At 59.0% G+C, this 19775-nt stretch overlaps 1 protein-coding gene across 1 annotated transcript in view; it reads right to left on the bottom strand.

The window, feature by feature from the left end:
* The window catches only part of LOC140685656 (actin, cytoplasmic 1-like), an 83319-nt gene that overhangs the window by 25884 nt on the left and 37660 nt on the right, over positions 1 to 19775 (bottom strand). The window contains exons 51-75 of the mRNA XM_072937613.1: positions 18771 to 18900; positions 18272 to 18333; positions 17229 to 17358; positions 16730 to 16791; positions 15686 to 15815; positions 15187 to 15248; positions 14144 to 14273; positions 13645 to 13706; positions 12603 to 12732; positions 12104 to 12165; positions 11061 to 11190; positions 10562 to 10623; positions 9519 to 9648; positions 9020 to 9081; positions 7976 to 8105; positions 7477 to 7538; positions 6434 to 6563; positions 5935 to 5996; positions 4891 to 5020; positions 4392 to 4453; positions 3350 to 3479; positions 2851 to 2912; positions 1808 to 1937; positions 1309 to 1370; positions 265 to 394 (exon numbers count right to left, since the gene is read on the bottom strand). The gene's annotated coding sequence lies outside the window, so the exon portion shown is untranslated. The remainder of the gene's footprint in view (positions 1 to 264; positions 395 to 1308; positions 1371 to 1807; positions 1938 to 2850; positions 2913 to 3349; positions 3480 to 4391; positions 4454 to 4890; positions 5021 to 5934; positions 5997 to 6433; positions 6564 to 7476; positions 7539 to 7975; positions 8106 to 9019; positions 9082 to 9518; positions 9649 to 10561; positions 10624 to 11060; positions 11191 to 12103; positions 12166 to 12602; positions 12733 to 13644; positions 13707 to 14143; positions 14274 to 15186; positions 15249 to 15685; positions 15816 to 16729; positions 16792 to 17228; positions 17359 to 18271; positions 18334 to 18770; positions 18901 to 19775) is intronic.

The raw sequence follows: 19775 nt of genomic DNA, 5'->3' as shown, positions 1-19775 counted from the left end.
GATCTCTGTGAGGACAGGTGGCAAAGGCCAACCGCCCAAAAGGGGACGGATGCTGTGCCAGGACCTACACCTTTCAGGTGTTTCACAGTGGGCGTTCTGTTTAAGGGAGGCAGTGGGCATCGAGTCCAGGAAGCCCTGCCTGCTAAGCATGCGTTCACTCTACCGCAGAGCTGCACTGCTCCCTCCGAAAACTGAGTTTCTGGACAGACGCCTGATCAAGACAAGAGAGGGACAGAAAACCCCCAGACGTGGACACTAACTTACCGAAGGTGTCAGTTGGGCCAGCTCCATCAACACAGCTCAACGTGTCATGCGCTGTTACTGGCCCTGGAGCAAGTCCAAACGTCTGGCTATCGGCTGCTGGCCTGCCAGCCTCTGGCTCGGGCGCCAACCCCTAGGAACACAAGAGGGCAATTAAACAAGAACCGAACGCCAGAAACCATCACACTCACGCACGGGGTCTTTCCCCCAGTTAGTCATGGGGACAACAAGTAGGCACGCCACCTCTCAGATCATAAGCCCTCTCCCCTGGGAGGAGCTGCCGATACACATGAAAGGGGGGGGGGGGCCCTTCTCTCGACTCTGCCACCGGGAGGGAGCCAGGAAGACGACCCGGCACGCAGAAGTCTGACCGCTCTCCAACCCAGGGCGGAGGCATAGGGCGAGCGGCACAAGGGACAGGAGAGCCCGTGGCAGGTCGCTAGGTCACGGGGCGCTGGGAAGCCCGCACTGGGTCTTCAGAGACACAACCCAGTGCACACAGGGGGAAGCGAGGGCGCTTCCGGGGAAGGGCAGCCTGGGCCAAAGGCTGAGGGGTCAAGCATCAGAGGAAGTCGCGAGGGAAACTACAGCACTGTTACTGGCGATGGGCTGGCAAAGGGCAAAAGCCCCTACATTCAAGGCCAGACATCCCCTGGTAACTTTCAGATCAGGATGGCCACAGGAAAAAAAGCCAAGATCAAACGACGACAGCAAAGCACCTGACTGCCACAGGGCTCTGTCCGCCTCCAGCGTCCCCTCACAAACGCTAACGGAGAAGAACTGGGCCACGCCACGTAGCTACAGACACCCGCTTCACGGGGTGAGCCTCCAAAATTACTGCAGGTGCGTCGTGCAGTCACACGACGTGAAGCACCCGGTAACTGTAGTAGGTGTGCACTGGGATAAACCTTGTAAGCCCGCAGACCTTCCCGGGCAAATGCAAACTTGGGGACGCAGGCTCAAAGCACCCAGGCGTCCCCGCTGCAGCGTGCCCTGACGCTTACCTACCGAACGAAGGAGAAGAACAGTGACAAAGGGAGACGGTACCTCTTTATCAGGAAAGAAGTCGGCCTCGTCCGGTTCTCCGCTCTGGGGCACTGTCACGGGGCCTGTAAGGAGGAGTCACACGTACATTAGTGGGGACACGAACCTCTGGGAACTTCAAACCCCCCTCCTCTCCTCACCTATCCCCAACTCATGCGTGTTTCAGGGCAACCAAGGGGCACAGAAGGAGGTCAGGGGGCTAAAGCACCTCCTGGAAGGAGAAGCGCCGTCGTGCTGGGATCTCTGTGAGGACAGGTGGCAAAGGCCAACCGCCCAAAAGGGGACGGATGCTGTGCCAGGACCTACACCTTTCAGGTGTTTCACAGTGGGCGTTCTGTTTAAGGGAGGCAGTGGGCATCGAGTCCAGGAAGCCCTGCCTGCTAAGCATGCGTTCACTCTACCGCAGAGCTGCACTGCTCCCTCCGAAAACTGAGTTTCTGGACAGACGCCTGATCAAGACAAGAGAGGGACAGAAAACCCCCAGACGTGGACACTAACTTACCGAAGGTGTCAGTTGGGCCAGCTCCATCAACACAGCTCAACGTGTCATGCGCTGTTACTGGCCCTGGAGCAAGTCCAAACGTCTGGCTATCGGCTGCTGGCCTGCCAGCCTCTGGCTCGGGCGCCAACCCCTAGGAACACAAGAGGGCAATTAAACAAGAACCGAACGCCAGAAACCATCACACTCACGCACGGGGTCTTTCCCCCAGTTAGTCATGGGGACAACAAGTAGGCACGCCACCTCTCAGATCATAAGCCCTCTCCCCTGGGAGGAGCTGCCGATACACATGAAAGGGGGGGGGGGCCCTTCTCTCGACTCTGCCACCGGGAGGGAGCCAGGAAGACGACCCGGCACGCAGAAGTCTGACCGCTCTCCAACCCAGGGCGGAGGCATAGGGCGAGCGGCACAAGGGACAGGAGAGCCCGTGGCAGGTCGCTAGGTCACGGGGCGCTGGGAAGCCCGCACTGGGTCTTCAGAGACACAACCCAGTGCACACAGGGGGAAGCGAGGGCGCTTCCGGGGAAGGGCAGCCTGGGCCAAAGGCTGAGGGGTCAAGCATCAGAGGAAGTCGCGAGGGAAACTACAGCACTGTTACTGGCGATGGGCTGGCAAAGGGCAAAAGCCCCTACATTCAAGGCCAGACATCCCCTGGTAACTTTCAGATCAGGATGGCCACAGGAAAAAAAGCCAAGATCAAACGACGACAGCAAAGCACCTGACTGCCACAGGGCTCTGTCCGCCTCCAGCGTCCCCTCACAAACGCTAACGGAGAAGAACTGGGCCACGCCACGTAGCTACAGACACCCGCTTCACGGGGTGAGCCTCCAAAATTACTGCAGGTGCGTCGTGCAGTCACACGACGTGAAGCACCCGGTAACTGTAGTAGGTGTGCACTGGGATAAACCTTGTAAGCCCGCAGACCTTCCCGGGCAAATGCAAACTTGGGGACGCAGGCTCAAAGCACCCAGGCGTCCCCGCTGCAGCGTGCCCTGACGCTTACCTACCGAACGAAGGAGAAGAACAGTGACAAAGGGAGACGGTACCTCTTTATCAGGAAAGAAGTCGGCCTCGTCCGGTTCTCCGCTCTGGGGCACTGTCACGGGGCCTGTAAGGAGGAGTCACACGTACATTAGTGGGGACACGAACCTCTGGGAACTTCAAACCCCCCTCCTCTCCTCACCTATCCCCAACTCATGCGTGTTTCAGGGCAACCAAGGGGCACAGAAGGAGGTCAGGGGGCTAAAGCACCTCCTGGAAGGAGAAGCGCCGTCGTGCTGGGATCTCTGTGAGGACAGGTGGCAAAGGCCAACCGCCCAAAAGGGGACGGATGCTGTGCCAGGACCTACACCTTTCAGGTGTTTCACAGTGGGCGTTCTGTTTAAGGGAGGCAGTGGGCATCGAGTCCAGGAAGCCCTGCCTGCTAAGCATGCGTTCACTCTACCGCAGAGCTGCACTGCTCCCTCCGAAAACTGAGTTTCTGGACAGACGCCTGATCAAGACAAGAGAGGGACAGAAAACCCCCAGACGTGGACACTAACTTACCGAAGGTGTCAGTTGGGCCAGCTCCATCAACACAGCTCAACGTGTCATGCGCTGTTACTGGCCCTGGAGCAAGTCCAAACGTCTGGCTATCGGCTGCTGGCCTGCCAGCCTCTGGCTCGGGCGCCAACCCCTAGGAACACAAGAGGGCAATTAAACAAGAACCGAACGCCAGAAACCATCACACTCACGCACGGGGTCTTTCCCCCAGTTAGTCATGGGGACAACAAGTAGGCACGCCACCTCTCAGATCATAAGCCCTCTCCCCTGGGAGGAGCTGCCGATACACATGAAAGGGGGGGGGGCCCTTCTCTCGACTCTGCCACCGGGAGGGAGCCAGGAAGACGACCCGGCACGCAGAAGTCTGACCGCTCTCCAACCCAGGGCGGAGGCATAGGGCGAGCGGCACAAGGGACAGGAGAGCCCGTGGCAGGTCGCTAGGTCACGGGGCGCTGGGAAGCCCGCACTGGGTCTTCAGAGACACAACCCAGTGCACACAGGGGGAAGCGAGGGCGCTTCCGGGGAAGGGCAGCCTGGGCCAAAGGCTGAGGGGTCAAGCATCAGAGGAAGTCGCGAGGGAAACTACAGCACTGTTACTGGCGATGGGCTGGCAAAGGGCAAAAGCCCCTACATTCAAGGCCAGACATCCCCTGGTAACTTTCAGATCAGGATGGCCACAGGAAAAAAAGCCAAGATCAAACGACGACAGCAAAGCACCTGACTGCCACAGGGCTCTGTCCGCCTCCAGCGTCCCCTCACAAACGCTAACGGAGAAGAACTGGGCCACGCCACGTAGCTACAGACACCCGCTTCACGGGGTGAGCCTCCAAAATTACTGCAGGTGCGTCGTGCAGTCACACGACGTGAAGCACCCGGTAACTGTAGTAGGTGTGCACTGGGATAAACCTTGTAAGCCCGCAGACCTTCCCGGGCAAATGCAAACTTGGGGACGCAGGCTCAAAGCACCCAGGCGTCCCCGCTGCAGCGTGCCCTGACGCTTACCTACCGAACGAAGGAGAAGAACAGTGACAAAGGGAGACGGTACCTCTTTATCAGGAAAGAAGTCGGCCTCGTCCGGTTCTCCGCTCTGGGGCACTGTCACGGGGCCTGTAAGGAGGAGTCACACGTACATTAGTGGGGACACGAACCTCTGGGAACTTCAAACCCCCCTCCTCTCCTCACCTATCCCCAACTCATGCGTGTTTCAGGGCAACCAAGGGGCACAGAAGGAGGTCAGGGGGCTAAAGCACCTCCTGGAAGGAGAAGCGCCGTCGTGCTGGGATCTCTGTGAGGACAGGTGGCAAAGGCCAACCGCCCAAAAGGGGACGGATGCTGTGCCAGGACCTACACCTTTCAGGTGTTTCACAGTGGGCGTTCTGTTTAAGGGAGGCAGTGGGCATCGAGTCCAGGAAGCCCTGCCTGCTAAGCATGCGTTCACTCTACCGCAGAGCTGCACTGCTCCCTCCGAAAACTGAGTTTCTGGACAGACGCCTGATCAAGACAAGAGAGGGACAGAAAACCCCCAGACGTGGACACTAACTTACCGAAGGTGTCAGTTGGGCCAGCTCCATCAACACAGCTCAACGTGTCATGCGCTGTTACTGGCCCTGGAGCAAGTCCAAACGTCTGGCTATCGGCTGCTGGCCTGCCAGCCTCTGGCTCGGGCGCCAACCCCTAGGAACACAAGAGGGCAATTAAACAAGAACCGAACGCCAGAAACCATCACACTCACGCACGGGGTCTTTCCCCCAGTTAGTCATGGGGACAACAAGTAGGCACGCCACCTCTCAGATCATAAGCCCTCTCCCCTGGGAGGACCTGCCGATACACATGAAAGGGGGGGGGGGGCCCGTCTCTCGACTCTGCCACCGGGAGGGAGCCAGGAAGACGACCCGGCACGCAGAAGTCTGACCGCTCTCCAACCCAGGGCGGAGGCATAGGGCGAGCGGCACAAGGGACAGGAGAGCCCGTGGCAGGTCGCTAGGTCACGGGGCGCTGGGAAGCCCGCACTGGGTCTTCAGAGACACAACCCAGTGCACACAGGGGGAAGCGAGGGCGCTTCCGGGGAAGGGCAGCCTGGGCCAAAGGCTGAGGGGTCAAGCATCAGAGGAAGTCGCGAGGGAAACTACAGCACTGTTACTGGCGATGGGCTGGCAAAGGGCAAAAGCCCCTACATTCAAGGCCAGACATCCCCTGGTAACTTTCAGATCAGGATGGCCACAGGAAAAAAAGCCAAGATCAAACGACGACAGCAAAGCACCTGACTGCCACAGGGCTCTGTCCGCCTCCAGCGTCCCCTCACAAACGCTAACGGAGAAGAACTGGGCCACGCCACGTAGCTACAGACACCCGCTTCACGGGGTGAGCCTCCAAAATTACTGCAGGTGCGTCGTGCAGTCACACGACGTGAAGCACCCGGTAACTGTAGTAGGTGTGCACTGGGATAAACCTTGTAAGCCCGCAGACCTTCCCGGGCAAATGCAAACTTGGGGACGCAGGCTCAAAGCACCCAGGCGTCCCCGCTGCAGCGTGCCCTGACGCTTACCTACCGAACGAAGGAGAAGAACAGTGACAAAGGGAGACGGTACCTCTTTATCAGGAAAGAAGTCGGCCTCGTCCGGTTCTCCGCTCTGGGGCACTGTCACGGGGCCTGTAAGGAGGAGTCACACGTACATTAGTGGGGACACGAACCTCTGGGAACTTCAAACCCCCCTCCTCTCCTCACCTATCCCCAACTCATGCGTGTTTCAGGGCAACCAAGGGGCACAGAAGGAGGTCAGGGGGCTAAAGCACCTCCTGGAAGGAGAAGCGCCGTCGTGCTGGGATCTCTGTGAGGACAGGTGGCAAAGGCCAACCGCCCAAAAGGGGACGGATGCTGTGCCAGGACCTACACCTTTCAGGTGTTTCACAGTGGGCGTTCTGTTTAAGGGAGGCAGTGGGCATCGAGTCCAGGAAGCCCTGCCTGCTAAGCATGCGTTCACTCTACCGCAGAGCTGCACTGCTCCCTCCGAAAACTGAGTTTCTGGACAGACGCCTGATCAAGACAAGAGAGGGACAGAAAACCCCCAGACGTGGACACTAACTTACCGAAGGTGTCAGTTGGGCCAGCTCCATCAACACAGCTCAACGTGTCATGCGCTGTTACTGGCCCTGGAGCAAGTCCAAACGTCTGGCTATCGGCTGCTGGCCTGCCAGCCTCTGGCTCGGGCGCCAACCCCTAGGAACACAAGAGGGCAATTAAACAAGAACCGAACGCCAGAAACCATCACACTCACGCACGGGGTCTTTCCCCCAGTTAGTCATGGGGACAACAAGTAGGCACGCCACCTCTCAGATCATAAGCCCTCTCCCCTGGGAGGAGCTGCCGATACACATGAAAGGGGGGGGGGGCCCTTCTCTCGACTCTGCCACCGGGAGGGAGCCAGGAAGACGACCCGGCACGCAGAAGTCTGACCGCTCTCCAACCCAGGGCGGAGGCATAGGGCGAGCGGCACAAGGGACAGGAGAGCCCGTGGCAGGTCGCTAGGTCACGGGGCGCTGGGAAGCCCGCACTGGGTCTTCAGAGACACAACCCAGTGCACACAGGGGGAAGCGAGGGCGCTTCCGGGGAAGGGCAGCCTGGGCCAAAGGCTGAGGGGTCAAGCATCAGAGGAAGTCGCGAGGGAAACTACAGCACTGTTACTGGCGATGGGCTGGCAAAGGGCAAAAGCCCCTACATTCAAGGCCAGACATCCCCTGGTAACTTTCAGATCAGGATGGCCACAGGAAAAAAAGCCAAGATCAAACGACGACAGCAAAGCACCTGACTGCCACAGGGCTCTGTCCGCCTCCAGCGTCCCCTCACAAACGCTAACGGAGAAGAACTGGGCCACGCCACGTAGCTACAGACACCCGCTTCACGGGGTGAGCCTCCAAAATTACTGCAGGTGCGTCGTGCAGTCACACGACGTGAAGCACCCGGTAACTGTAGTAGGTGTGCACTGGGATAAACCTTGTAAGCCCGCAGACCTTCCCGGGCAAATGCAAACTTGGGGACGCAGGCTCAAAGCACCCAGGCGTCCCCGCTGCAGCGTGCCCTGACGCTTACCTACCGAACGAAGGAGAAGAACAGTGACAAAGGGAGACGGTACCTCTTTATCAGGAAAGAAGTCGGCCTCGTCCGGTTCTCCGCTCTGGGGCACTGTCACGGGGCCTGTAAGGAGGAGTCACACGTACATTAGTGGGGACACGAACCTCTGGGAACTTCAAACCCCCCTCCTCTCCTCACCTATCCCCAACTCATGCGTGTTTCAGGGCAACCAAGGGGCACAGAAGGAGGTCAGGGGGCTAAAGCACCTCCTGGAAGGAGAAGCGCCGTCGTGCTGGGATCTCTGTGAGGACAGGTGGCAAAGGCCAACCGCCCAAAAGGGGACGGATGCTGTGCCAGGACCTACACCTTTCAGGTGTTTCACAGTGGGCGTTCTGTTTAAGGGAGGCAGTGGGCATCGAGTCCAGGAAGCCCTGCCTGCTAAGCATGCGTTCACTCTACCGCAGAGCTGCACTGCTCCCTCCGAAAACTGAGTTTCTGGACAGACGCCTGATCAAGACAAGAGAGGGACAGAAAACCCCCAGACGTGGACACTAACTTACCGAAGGTGTCAGTTGGGCCAGCTCCATCAACACAGCTCAACGTGTCATGCGCTGTTACTGGCCCTGGAGCAAGTCCAAACGTCTGGCTATCGGCTGCTGGCCTGCCAGCCTCTGGCTCGGGCGCCAACCCCTAGGAACACAAGAGGGCAATTAAACAAGAACCGAACGCCAGAAACCATCACACTCACGCACGGGGTCTTTCCCCCAGTTAGTCATGGGGACAACAAGTAGGCACGCCACCTCTCAGATCATAAGCCCTCTCCCCTGGGAGGACCTGCCGATACACATGAAAGGGGGGGGGGGGCCCGTCTCTCGACTCTGCCACCGGGAGGGAGCCAGGAAGACGACCCGGCACGCAGAAGTCTGACCGCTCTCCAACCCAGGGCGGAGGCATAGGGCGAGCGGCACAAGGGACAGGAGAGCCCGTGGCAGGTCGCTAGGTCACGGGGCGCTGGGAAGCCCGCACTGGGTCTTCAGAGACACAACCCAGTGCACACAGGGGGAAGCGAGGGCGCTTCCGGGGAAGGGCAGCCTGGGCCAAAGGCTGAGGGGTCAAGCATCAGAGGAAGTCGCGAGGGAAACTACAGCACTGTTACTGGCGATGGGCTGGCAAAGGGCAAAAGCCCCTACATTCAAGGCCAGACATCCCCTGGTAACTTTCAGATCAGGATGGCCACAGGAAAAAAAGCCAAGATCAAACGACGACAGCAAAGCACCTGACTGCCACAGGGCTCTGTCCGCCTCCAGCGTCCCCTCACAAACGCTAACGGAGAAGAACTGGGCCACGCCACGTAGCTACAGACACCCGCTTCACGGGGTGAGCCTCCAAAATTACTGCAGGTGCGTCGTGCAGTCACACGACGTGAAGCACCCGGTAACTGTAGTAGGTGTGCACTGGGATAAACCTTGTAAGCCCGCAGACCTTCCCGGGCAAATGCAAACTTGGGGACGCAGGCTCAAAGCACCCAGGCGTCCCCGCTGCAGCGTGCCCTGACGCTTACCTACCGAACGAAGGAGAAGAACAGTGACAAAGGGAGACGGTACCTCTTTATCAGGAAAGAAGTCGGCCTCGTCCGGTTCTCCGCTCTGGGGCACTGTCACGGGGCCTGTAAGGAGGAGTCACACGTACATTAGTGGGGACACGAACCTCTGGGAACTTCAAACCCCCCTCCTCTCCTCACCTATCCCCAACTCATGCGTGTTTCAGGGCAACCAAGGGGCACAGAAGGAGGTCAGGGGGCTAAAGCACCTCCTGGAAGGAGAAGCGCCGTCGTGCTGGGATCTCTGTGAGGACAGGTGGCAAAGGCCAACCGCCCAAAAGGGGACGGATGCTGTGCCAGGACCTACACCTTTCAGGTGTTTCACAGTGGGCGTTCTGTTTAAGGGAGGCAGTGGGCATCGAGTCCAGGAAGCCCTGCCTGCTAAGCATGCGTTCACTCTACCGCAGAGCTGCACTGCTCCCTCCGAAAACTGAGTTTCTGGACAGACGCCTGATCAAGACAAGAGAGGGACAGAAAACCCCCAGACGTGGACACTAACTTACCGAAGGTGTCAGTTGGGCCAGCTCCATCAACACAGCTCAACGTGTCATGCGCTGTTACTGGCCCTGGAGCAAGTCCAAACGTCTGGCTATCGGCTGCTGGCCTGCCAGCCTCTGGCTCGGGCGCCAACCCCTAGGAACACAAGAGGGCAATTAAACAAGAACCGAACGCCAGAAACCATCACACTCACGCACGGGGTCTTTCCCCCAGTTAGTCATGGGGACAACAAGTAGGCACGCCACCTCTCAGATCATAAGCCCTCTCCCCTGGGAGGAGCTGCCGATACACATGAAAGGGGGGGGGGGCCCTTCTCTCGACTCTGCCACCGGGAGGGAGCCAGGAAGACGACCCGGCACGCAGAAGTCTGACCGCTCTCCAACCCAGGGCGGAGGCATAGGGCGAGCGGCACAAGGGACAGGAGAGCCCGTGGCAGGTCGCTAGGTCACGGGGCGCTGGGAAGCCCGCACTGGGTCTTCAGAGACACAACCCAGTGCACACAGGGGGAAGCGAGGGCGCTTCCGGGGAAGGGCAGCCTGGGCCAAAGGCTGAGGGGTCAAGCATCAGAGGAAGTCGCGAGGGAAACTACAGCACTGTTACTGGCGATGGGCTGGCAAAGGGCAAAAGCCCCTACATTCAAGGCCAGACATCCCCTGGTAACTTTCAGATCAGGATGGCCACAGGAAAAAAAGCCAAGATCAAACGACGACAGCAAAGCACCTGACTGCCACAGGGCTCTGTCCGCCTCCAGCGTCCCCTCACAAACGCTAACGGAGAAGAACTGGGCCACGCCACGTAGATACAGACACCCGTTTCACGGGGTGAGCCTCCAAAATTACTGCAGGTGCGTCGTGCAGTCACACGACGTGAAGCACCCGGTAACTGTAGTAGGTGTGCACTGGGATAAACCTTGTAAGCCCGCAGACCTTCCCGGGCAAATGCAAACTTGGGGACGCAGGCTCAAAGCACCCAGGCGTCCCCGCTGCAGCGTGCCCTGACGCTTACCTACCGAACGAAGGAGAAGAACAGTGACAAAGGGAGACGGTACCTCTTTATCAGGAAAGAAGTCGGCCTCGTCCGGTTCTCCGCTCTGGGGCACTGTCACGGGGCCTGTAAGGAGGAGTCACACGTACATTAGTGGGGACACGAACCTCTGGGAACTTCAAACCCCCCTCCTCTCCTCACCTATCCCCAACTCATGCGTGTTTCAGGGCAACCAAGGGGCACAGAAGGAGGTCAGGGGGCTAAAGCACCTCCTGGAAGGAGAAGCGCCGTCGTGCTGGGATCTCTGTGAGGACAGGTGGCAAAGGCCAACCGCCCAAAAGGGGACGGATGCTGTGCCAGGACCTACACCTTTCAGGTGTTTCACAGTGGGCGTTCTGTTTAAGGGAGGCAGTGGGCATCGAGTCCAGGAAGCCCTGCCTGCTAAGCATGCGTTCACTCTACCGCAGAGCTGCACTGCTCCCTCCGAAAACTGAGTTTCTGGACAGACGCCTGATCAAGACAAGAGAGGGACAGAAAACCCCCAGACGTGGACACTAACTTACCGAAGGTGTCAGTTGGGCCAGCTCCATCAACACAGCTCAACGTGTCATGCGCTGTTACTGGCCCTGGAGCAAGTCCAAACGTCTGGCTATCGGCTGCTGGCCTGCCAGCCTCTGGCTCGGGCGCCAACCCCTAGGAACACAAGAGGGCAATTAAACAAGAACCGAACGCCAGAAACCATCACACTCACGCACGGGGTCTTTCCCCCAGTTAGTCATGGGGACAACAAGTAGGCACGCCACCTCTCAGATCATAAGCCCTCTCCCCTGGGAGGAGCTGCCGATACACATGAAAGGGGGGGGGGGCCCTTCTCTCGACTCTGCCACCGGGAGGGAGCCAGGAAGACGACCCGGCACGCAGAAGTCTGACCGCTCTCCAACCCAGGGCGGAGGCATAGGGCGAGCGGCACAAGGGACAGGAGAGCCCGTGGCAGGTCGCTAGGTCACGGGGCGCTGGGAAGCCCGCACTGGGTCTTCAGAGACACAACCCAGTGCACACAGGGGGAAGCGAGGGCGCTTCCGGGGAAGGGCAGCCTGGGCCAAAGGCTGAGGGGTCAAGCATCAGAGGAAGTCGCGAGGGAAACTACAGCACTGTTACTGGCGATGGGCTGGCAAAGGGCAAAAGCCCCTACATTCAAGGCCAGACATCCCCTGGTAACTTTCAGATCAGGATGGCCACAGGAAAAAAAGCCAAGATCAAACGACGACAGCAAAGCACCTGACTGCCACAGGGCTCTGTCCGCCTCCAGCGTCCCCTCACAAACGCTAACGGAGAAGAACTGGGCCACGCCACGTAGATACAGACACCCGCTTCACGGGGTGAGCCTCCAAAATTACTGCAGGTGCGTCGTGCAGTCACACGACGTGAAGCACCCGGTAACTGTAGTAGGTGTGCACTGGGATAAACCTTGTAAGCCCGCAGACCTTCCCGGGCAAATGCAAACTTGGGGACGCAGGCTCAAAGCACCCAGGCGTCCCCGCTGCAGCGTGCCCTGACGCTTACCTACCGAACGAAGGAGAAGAACAGTGACAAAGGGAGACGGTACCTCTTTATCAGGAAAGAAGTCGGCCTCGTCCGGTTCTCCGCTCTGGGGCACTGTCACGGGGCCTGTAAGGAGGAGTCACACGTACATTAGTGGGGACACGAACCTCTGGGAACTTCAAACCCCCCTCCTCTCCTCACCTATCCCCAACTCATGCGTGTTTCAGGGCAACCAAGGGGCACAGAAGGAGGTCAGGGGGCTAAAGCACCTCCTGGAAGGAGAAGCGCCGTCGTGCTGGGATCTCTGTGAGGACAGGTGGCAAAGGCCAACCGCCCAAAAGGGGACGGATGCTGTGCCAGGACCTACACCTTTCAGGTGTTTCACAGTGGGCGTTCTGTTTAAGGGAGGCAGTGGGCATCGAGTCCAGGAAGCCCTGCCTGCTAAGCATGCGTTCACTCTACCGCAGAGCTGCACTGCTCCCTCCGAAAACTGAGTTTCTGGACAGACGCCTGATCAAGACAAGAGAGGGACAGAAAACCCCCAGACGTGGACACTAACTTACCGAAGGTGTCAGTTGGGCCAGCTCCATCAACACAGCTCAACGTGTCATGCGCTGTTACTGGCCCTGGAGCAAGTCCAAACGTCTGGCTATCGGCTGCTGGCCTGCCAGCCTCTGGCTCGGGCGCCAACCCCTAGGAACACAAGAGGGCAATTAAACAAGAACCGAACGCCAGAAACCATCACACTCACGCACGGGGTCTTTCCCCCAGTTAGTCATGGGGACAACAAGTAGGCACGCCACCTCTCAGATCATAAGCCCTCTCCCCTGGGAGGAGCTGCCGATACACATGAAAGGGGGGGGGGCCCTTCTCTCGACTCTGCCACCGGGAGGGAGCCAGGAAGACGACCCGGCACGCAGAAGTCTGACCACTCTCCAACCCAGGGCGGAGGCATAGGGCGAGCGGCACAAGGGACAGGAGAGCCCGTGGCAGGTCGCTAGGTCACGGGGCGCTGGGAAGCCCGCACTGGGTCTTCAGAGACACAACCCAGTGCACACAGGGGGAAGCGAGGGCGCTTCCGGGGAAGGGCAGCCTGGGCCAAAGGCTGAGGGGTCAAGCATCAGAGGAAGTCACGAGGGAAACTACAGCACTGTTACTGGCGATGGGCTGGCAAAGGGCAAAAGCCCCTACATTCAAGGCCAGACATCCCCTGGTAACTTTCAGATCAGGATGGCCACAGGAAAAAAAGCCAAGATCAAACGACGACAGCAAAGCACCTGACTGCCACAGGGCTCTGTCCGCCTCCAGCGTCCCCTCACAAACGCTAACGGAGAAGAACTGGGCCACGCCACGTAGCTACAGACACCCGCTTCACGGGGTGAGCCTCCAAAATTACTGCAGGTGCGTCGTGCAGTCACACGACGTGAAGCACCCGGTAACTGTAGTAGGTGTGCACTGGGATAAACCTTGTAAGCCCGCAGACCTTCCCGGGCAAATGCAAACTTGGGGACGCAGGCTCAAAGCACCCAGGCGTCCCCGCTGCAGCGTGCCCTGACGCTTACCTACCGAACGAAGGAGAAGAACAGTGACAAAGGGAGACGGTACCTCTTTATCAGGAAAGAAGTCGGCCTCGTCCGGTTCTCCGCTCTGGGGCACTGTCACGGGGCCTGTAAGGAGGAGTCACACGTACATTAGTGGGGACACGAACCTCTGGGAACTTCAAACCCCCCTCCTCTCCTCACCTATCCCCAACTCATGCGTGTTTCAGGGCAACCAAGGGGCACAGAAGGAGGTCAGGGGGCTAAAGCACCTCCTGGAAGGAGAAGCGCCGTCGTGCTGGGATCTCTGTGAGGACAGGTGGCAAAGGCCAACCGCCCAAAAGGGGACGGATGCTGTGCCAGGACCTACACCTTTCAGGTGTTTCACAGTGGGCGTTCTGTTTAAGGGAGGCAGTGGGCATCGAGTCCAGGAAGCCCTGCCTGCTAAGCATGCGTTCACTCTACCGCAGAGCTGCACTGCTCCCTCCGAAAACTGAGTTTCTGGACAGACGCCTGATCAAGACAAGAGAGGGACAGAAAACCCCCAGACGTGGACACTAACTTACCGAAGGTGTCAGTTGGGCCAGCTCCATCAACACAGCTCAACGTGTCATGCGCTGTTACTGGCCCTGGAGCAAGTCCAAACGTCTGGCTATCGGCTGCTGGCCTGCCAGCCTCTGGCTCGGGCGCCAACCCCTAGGAACACAAGAGGGCAATTAAACAAGAACCGAACGCCAGAAACCATCACACTCACGCACGGGGTCTTTCCCCCAGTTAGTCATGGGGACAACAAGTAGGCACGCCACCTCTCAGATCATAAGCCCTCTCCCCTGGGAGGAGCTGCCGATACACATGAAAGGGGGGGGGGGCCCTTCTCTCGACTCTGCCACCGGGAGGGAGCCAGGAAGACGACCCGGCACGCAGAAGTCTGACCGCTCTCCAACCCAGGGCGGAGGCATAGGGCGAGCGGCACAAGGGACAGGAGAGCCCGTGGCAGGTCGCTAGGTCACGGGGCGCTGGGAAGCCCGCACTGGGTCTTCAGAGACACAACCCAGTGCACACAGGGGGAAGCGAGGGCGCTTCCGGGGAAGGGCAGCCTGGGCCAAAGGCTGAGGGGTCAAGCATCAGAGGAAGTCGCGAGGGAAACTACAGCACTGTTACTGGCGATGGGCTGGCAAAGGGCAAAAGCCCCTACATTCAAGGCCAGACATCCCCTGGTAACTTTCAGATCAGGATGGCCACAGGAAAAAAAGCCAAGATCAAACGACGACAGCAAAGCACCTGACTGCCACAGGGCTCTGTCCGCCTCCAGCGTCCCCTCACAAACGCTAACGGAGAAGAACTGGGCCACGCCACGTAGATACAGACACCCGTTTCACGGGGTGAGCCTCCAAAATTACTGCAGGTGCGTCGTGCAGTCACACGACGTGAAGCACCCGGTAACTGTAGTAGGTGTGCACTGGGATAAACCTTGTAAGCCCGCAGACCTTCCCGGGCAAATGCAAACTTGGGGACGCAGGCTCAAAGCACCCAGGCGTCCCCGCTGCAGCGTGCCCTGACGCTTACCTACCGAACGAAGGAGAAGAACAGTGACAAAGGGAGACGGTACCTCTTTATCAGGAAAGAAGTCGGCCTCGTCCGGTTCTCCGCTCTGGGGCACTGTCACGGGGCCTGTAAGGAGGAGTCACACGTACATTAGTGGGGACACGAACCTCTGGGAACTTCAAACCCCCCTCCTCTCCTCACCTATCCCCAACTCATGCGTGTTTCAGGGCAACCAAGGGGCACAGAAGGAGGTCAGGGGGCTAAAGCACCTCCTGGAAGGAGAAGCGCCGTCGTGCTGGGATCTCTGTGAGGACAGGTGGCAAAGGCCAACCGCCCAAAAGGGGACGGATGCTGTGCCAGGACCTACACCTTTCAGGTGTTTCACAGTGGGCGTTCTGTTTAAGGGAGGCAGTGGGCATCGAGTCCAGGAAGCCCTGCCTGCTAAGCATGCGTTCACTCTACCGCAGAGCTGCACTGCTCCCTCCGAAAACTGAGTTTCTGGACAGACGCCTGATCAAGACAAGAGAGGGACAGAAAACCCCCAGACGTGGACACTAACTTACCGAAGGTGTCAGTTGGGCCAGCTCCATCAACACAGCTCAACGTGTCATGCGCTGTTACTGGCCCTGGAGCAAGTCCAAACGTCTGGCTATCGGCTGCTGGCCTGCCAGCCTCTGGCTCGGGCGCCAACCCCTAGGAACACAAGAGGGCAATTAAACAAGAACCGAACGCCAGAAACCATCACACTCACGCACGGGGTCTTTCCCCCAGTTAGTCATGGGGACAACAAGTAGGCACGCCACCTCTCAGATCATAAGCCCTCTCCCCTGGGAGGAGCTGCCGATACACATGAAAGGGGGGGGGGGGCCCTTCTCTCGACTCTGCCACCGGGAGGGAGCCAGGAAGACGACCCGGCACGCAGAAGTCTGACCGCTCTCCAACCCAGGGCGGAGGCATAGGGCGAGCGGCACAAGGGACAGGAGAGCCCGTGGCAGGTCGCTAGGTCACGGGGCGCTGGGAAGCCCGCACTGGGTCTTCAGAGACACAACCCAGTGCACACAGGGGGAAGCGAGGGCGCTTCCGGGGAAGGGCAGCCTGGGCCAAAGGCTGAGGGGTCAAGCATCAGAGGAAGTCGCGAGGGAAACTACAGCACTGTTACTGGCGATGGGCTGGCAAAGGGCAAAAGCCCCTACATTCAAGGCCAGACATCCCCTGGTAACTTTCAGATCAGGATGGCCACAGGAAAAAAAGCCAAGATCAAACGACGACAGCAAAGCACCTGACTGCCACAGGGCTCTGTCCGCCTCCAGCGTCCCCTCACAAACGCTAACGGAGAAGAACTGGGCCACGCCACGTAGCTACAGACACCCGCTTCACGGGGTGAGCCTCCAAAATTACTGCAGGTGCGTCGTGCAGTCACACGACGTGAAGCACCCGGTAACTGTAGTAGGTGTGCACTGGGATAAACCTTGTAAGCCCGCAGACCTTCCCGGGCAAATGCAAACTTGGGGACGCAGGCTCAAAGCACCCAGGCGTCCCCGCTGCAGCGTGCCCTGACGCTTACCTACCGAACGAAGGAGAAGAACAGTGACAAAGGGAGACGGTACCTCTTTATCAGGAAAGAAGTCGGCCTCGTCCGGTTCTCCGCTCTGGGGCACTGTCACGGGGCCTGTAAGGAGGAGTCACACGTACATTAGTGGGGACACGAACCTCTGGGAACTTCAAACCCCCCTCCTCTCCTCACCTATCCCCAACTCATGCGTGTTTCAGGGCAACCAAGGGGCACAGAAGGAGGTCAGGGGGCTAAAGCACCTCCTGGAAGGAGAAGCGCCGTCGTGCTGGGATCTCTGTGAGGACAGGTGGCAAAGGCCAACCGCCCAAAAGGGGACGGATGCTGTGCCAGGACCTACACCTTTCAGGTGTTTCACAGTGGGCGTTCTGTTTAAGGGAGGCAGTGGGCATCGAGTCCAGGAAGCCCTGCCTGCTAAGCATGCGTTCACTCTACCGCAGAGCTGCACTGCTCCCTCCGAAAACTGAGTTTCTGGACAGACGCCTGATCAAGACAAGAGAGGGACAGAAAACCCCCAGACGTGGACACTAACTTACCGAAGGTGTCAGTTGGGCCAGCTCCATCAACACAGCTCAACGTGTCATGCGCTGTTACTGGCCCTGGAGCAAGTCCAAACGTCTGGCTATCGGCTGCTGGCCTGCCAGCCTCTGGCTCGGGCGCCAACCCCTAGGAACACAAGAGGGCAATTAAACAAGAACCGAACGCCAGAAACCATCACACTCACGCACGGGGTCTTTCCCCCAGTTAGTCATGGGGACAACAAGTAGGCACGCCACCTCTCAGATCATAAGCCCTCTCCCCTGGGAGGAGCTGCCGATACACATGAAAGGGGGGGGGGGCCCTTCTCTCGACTCTGCCACCGGGAGGGAGCCAGGAAGACGACCCGGCACGCAGAAGTCTGACCGCTCTCCAACCCAGGGCGGAGGCATAGGGCGAGCGGCACAAGGGACAGGAGAGCCCGTGGCAGGTCGCTAGGTCACGGGGCGCTGGGAAGCCCGCACTGGGTCTTCAGAGACACAACCCAGTGCACACAGGGGGAAGCGAGGGCGCTTCCGGGGAAGGGCAGCCTGGGCCAAAGGCTGAGGGGTCAAGCATCAGAGGAAGTCGCGAGGGAAACTACAGCACTGTTACTGGCGATGGGCTGGCAAAGGGCAAAAGCCCCTACATTCAAGGCCAGACATCCCCTGGTAACTTTCAGATCAGGATGGCCACAGGAAAAAAAGCCAAGATCAAACGACGACAGCAAAGCACCTGACTGCCACAGGGCTCTGTCCGCCTCCAGCGTCCCCTCACAAACGCTAACGGAGAAGAACTGGGCCACGCCACGTAGCTACAGACACCCGCTTCACGGGGTGAGCCTCCAAAATTACTGCAGGTGCGTCGTGCAGTCACACGACGTGAAGCACCCGGTAACTGTAGTAGGTGTGCACTGGGATAAACCTTGTAAGCCCGCAGACCTTCCCGGGCAAATGCAAACTTGGGGACGCAGGCTCAAAGCACCCAGGCGTCCCCGCTGCAGCGTGCCCTGACGCTTACCTACCGAACGAAGGAGAAGAACAGTGACAAAGGGAGACGGTACCTCTTTATCAGGAAAGAAGTCGGCCTCGTCCGGTTCTCCGCTCTGGGGCACTGTCACGGGGCCTGTAAGGAGGAGTCACACGTACATTAGTGGGGACACGAACCTCTGGGAACTTCAAACCCCCCTCCTCTCCTCACCTATCCCCAACTCATGCGTGTTTCAGGGCAACCAAGGGGCACAGAAGGAGGTCAGGGGGCTAAAGCACCTCCTGGAAGGAGAAGCGCCGTCGTGCTGGGATCTCTGTGAGGACAGGTGGCAAAGGCCAACCGCCCAAAAGGGGACGGATGCTGTGCCAGGACCTACACCTTTCAGGTGTTTCACAGTGGGCGTTCTGTTTAAGGGAGGCAGTGGGCATCGAGTCCAGGAAGCCCTGCCTGCTAAGCATGCGTTCACTCTACCGCAGAGCTGCACTGCTCCCTCCGAAAACTGAGTTTCTGGACAGACGCCTGATCAAGACAAGAGAGGGACAGAAAACCCCCAGACGTGGACACTAACTTACCGAAGGTGTCAGTTGGGCCAGCTCCATCAACACAGCTCAACGTGTCATGCGCTGTTACTGGCCCTGGAGCAAGTCCAAACGTCTGGCTATCGGCTGCTGGCCTGCCAGCCTCTGGCTCGGGCGCCAACCCCTAGGAACACAAGAGGGCAATTAAACAAGAACCGAACGCCAGAAACCATCACACTCACGCACGGGGTCTTTCCCCCAGTTAGTCATGGGGACAACAAGTAGGCACGCCACCTCTCAGATCATAAGCCCTCTCCCCTGGGAGGAGCTGCCGATACACATGAAAGGGGGGGGGGCCCTTCTCTCGACTCTGCCACCGGGAGGGAGCCAGGAAGACGACCCGGCACGCAGAAGTCTGACCGCTCTCCAACCCAGGGCGGAGGCATAGGGCGAGCGGCACAAGGGACAGGAGAGCCCGTGGCAGGTCGCTAGGTCACGGGGCGCTGGGAAGCCCGCACTGGGTCTTCAGAGACACAACCCAGTGCACACAGGGGGAAGCGAGGGCGCTTCCGGGGAAGGGCAGCCTGGGCCAAAGGCTGAGGGGTCAAGCATCAGAGGAAGTCGCGAGGGAAACTACAGCACTGTTACTGGCGATGGGCTGGCAAAGGGCAAAAGCCCCTACATTCAAGGCCAGACATCCCCTGGTAACTTTCAGATCAGGATGGCCACAGGAAAAAAAGCCAAGATCAAACGACGACAGCAAAGCACCTGACTGCCACAGGGCTCTGTCCGCCTCCAGCGTCCCCTCACAAACGCTAACGGAGAAGAACTGGGCCACGCCACGTAGCTACAGACACCCGCTTCACGGGGTGAGCCTCCAAAATTACTGCAGGTGCGTCGTGCAGTCACACGACGTGAAGCACCCGGTAACTGTAGTAGGTGTGCACTGGGATAAACCTTGTAAGCCCGCAGACCTTCCCGGGCAAATGCAAACTTGGGGACGCAGGCTCAAAGCACCCAGGCGTCCCCGCTGCAGCGTGCCCTGACGCTTACCTACCG

This window comes from Vicugna pacos, chromosome 15 (genome assembly GCF_048564905.1).
Source record: "Vicugna pacos chromosome 15, VicPac4, whole genome shotgun sequence".
Taxonomy (NCBI): domain Eukaryota; kingdom Metazoa; phylum Chordata; class Mammalia; order Artiodactyla; family Camelidae; genus Vicugna; species Vicugna pacos.
The sequence above is the reverse complement of the archived record's forward strand: the minus strand, read 5'-3'. Positions and strand labels throughout refer to the sequence as shown.